This window comes from Alnus glutinosa, chromosome 11 (assembly GCF_958979055.1).
Source record: "Alnus glutinosa chromosome 11, dhAlnGlut1.1, whole genome shotgun sequence".
In the NCBI taxonomy this organism is placed as follows: Eukaryota; Viridiplantae; Streptophyta; class Magnoliopsida; order Fagales; family Betulaceae; genus Alnus; species Alnus glutinosa.
In genome coordinates, this window is record NC_084896.1 from 792889 (window position 1) to 796047 (window position 3159).

Consider the following 3159-nt stretch of genomic DNA (forward strand, 5'->3'; position numbering starts at 1 on the left):
TATGGTATTTTATTAATTTTGACAGAATTTAATGAAAAATTCTAACGAAATTTGTGAAATTGCAAAAAAATGATTCAAGTGACGTCTAAATTATTGAAAGAATCTGCAACCATTGGTATGCTGCTAGGGCTTCTTCTTTTTCTTTTTTCTTTTTGTGATTCCTCATTTTATATCTTTTTTTATTTTCTTTTTTTTAGGTCTCTCTTTATATCTTCAATACACCAATATTGTGAAATTGGTTTTAGTTTGAAAAGGCATTGTGGCGTGACATAAAAGTGAGAAGTCCTATTAATATCGGCGACATTATAGTCCTTGAAAATTAGGATAAAACAATACCATTGACGACTTTGACCGTTGATAACACGTCACCTTTAAATACAATGAATATATGCAATCTCTCCACACATATATATATATATATATATATATATATATATATATATATATATATATGGAGTAATGTTTTTTAAATTTGAGAATATGATTATAAAAGTGATAAAATATCAAGGGTGATAAATAAAGTTTTTCTAAATAAAAAATATGAATTGCAAGTAATTAATACTAGGAATTTTTCGTTGCTCTCTCTCTCCCAAAAAAGCCACTCCCTGAAAATATCCTTTATGTCCTAAGCTAGGGAGGAGGGAACCATTATTCACTTCTCTCCTCCTCCCAACACGATGTCTCCACCATCGACTTCCTTAGACTGGTGTTTATCTTTTATTGTTTTTATCTTTTTTGGCTTTTTATTTAGGGTTTTGAAAGTTATATGTACATCAATCCATTTACCTCTACCTTCCACGGACCTCTCCACCACCTTTACTGGTCTGCTCTCTTCTACCCTATGACCTTTATCCTCACGTGTGTACTATACTCGCTACCATGGCGCAAGTGGGCTACACGCGCCATCGTTACCATGAATCTTTTACAGCAAATCTATGGCCTCCTGACTCTTCTCCGAAGAGCTCTTTTGATCATTCAAATTTCTCATACCTAGATCTTAGTTTTAACAAAATATGTTATTGATGGGCTTCTGACTCACCGCTCTAAAAGAAGCCCATCAATAACATATTTTGCTCTTATCTCTTGAAAAATATCTTTGCCCTCCACCTCCGGGCATCCACTTCTGTTTGTGCTGCTTATCTCGTATACTATGAACGGATAGCAAGTCTAATTTTCATATAGTTAAATAATATATATTTAATTTTATATATATATAATAATTGAAGCACAACATGACAAATATTTAATTAAACAAGGGATAGGAACTTATTATAGCACTAGTAGCATATACCTTATAGGGTGATTTTATTTCCTAATTATAAGAAAAATGTCAAAAAAAATCACAAAAAATCACCTACAGCAAATTTGTTATAGGTTTTATAAACTCAATTCTCTTTCATCTCACTTCTCTCCTCTCTTCTCCTCGTAATAATAAAATAAAAATAAAAAATAAAGTAACAGTTAAAAAAAAGTATATTTTTTAATAGTTTAGGAAAAAAAATTAAGGAAAGCTATATATTATTAAGTGTTTTTAAGTAAAGCAAAAAGTAGTTTTGTTCCTTAAATTTAAAGAAGATAGTTGGTATTTGCTGCTAATGCTTAAGCCTAAATTTGAATTTAGGGTCTTCAAGGAGTAGTTCAAATTTTCAATGGGCTGGAGACTATGCCTTATGAAGCGGAGATCACTAGTTCCAATACTCTTCCTTTTTTGTATGGACATGTAAAAAAAAAAAAAAAAAAATTGAATTTAGGACATCTGTAATTATTCTAAAAACTTGGGTTAATTGTTAACTGTACACAAAACCTTAGCTGTGGTGCGGTGGTTTCGGCTGGTGCTTGAGTCGAGCTGAGTAAGCAAAGGCTGAGGGCGAGCCGGATGGAAGATGAACGATCCATAGCTAGGCCACGAAACTCTTGAATTTTTTGTTGGCTACTGCGATGGCCACGCACCGTGTTTCCAGCACAAACACGTTCGGTTTTGGTCGTCGTTTTTCCACGTCATTTTATCCGTACCGAATGAAACAGTTCTAGCATAGTTGCAACTTGGACAGTTGGACTTTCATGAATTTAGTATTTTTTTATTTTTTATTTTTAACAAAATAACCATCTTCATTACTAAAAAAATAGACCCCAAAAGTTTACATAAATCTAAAACACCAGGTACAAGAACAAAGTAACGAAGGCCGCTACAAATGCTCATTGGCGAATAACAACAACGCCCGAAAGCCATAGGAGTGATTAGAGAAAAAGATTATTTACCCACAAAGCTAGGAAAACCTAGCTTTGAAGCAGCTACCAAATTGGTAGACTGTGAATCAAGATAAAAATATACAAACAAAAAACCCAAAAATATAGGCTCTAAAAAAAAACCATTGGAACCGGCGCTTGTAGAGTACTCGCCTTCTCTGGGAGCCCCCCAACAATAGCCGACCTTCCAGATCCCAGATCGACACCTTCCGAAACTGGAAAAGCAAGCCGTGACTCACATGCGCGAGAGTAGAAAGAGAAACCCCCGGCGCGTGCAGGTTACGTACCGAACAGGAATGCACCATACAGTCTCATCAGGCATCCATCGTGACCGAAGAGGGTCGAAGACCGCGATATGAGGGTTCATGTTGAAGAAAAATTAGCCGAGTTTACAAGATCTAGCTTTGAACAACGTCTCTACCATAAATCCTCCAACACCCGCTGTTCTCCACAAACCAGTACTTGAAGTCCTTTGCTTGCCCAAGAAAAACAAACATAACAACAAACCTCCACCGGTACAAACCCGAGATGACCAAAACTCCACCAGCCCTAAAGGCTTGGAGAAGACAACCACCACTGGAAACTAGTCAGGGGAAACAAAAACCTTAGCCCAAAAGGCCAAGGGGACAAAAAAAATAAGAACAGCACCGAGAGGAGAAGGCATGAGGCCTCCCCACCCACCCCCCCCCCCCCCCCCCCCAGCGAACGAAAATATCATACTTTTTTCTCTCTCCAAAACTCTTAAGACGTTCTCTCTCTAGAACTTTCTGTATCATGAACATTGTATTGAGAAGTGAGAACATTATTTGGAAAGGATGAGAGGTGATACACAGAGGATGGGAAACCATCCCCTAAAAATCATTTTCTAGAAAGGATATTCAGAGTTTGTGACATCGTTTGAAAAGGAAACTT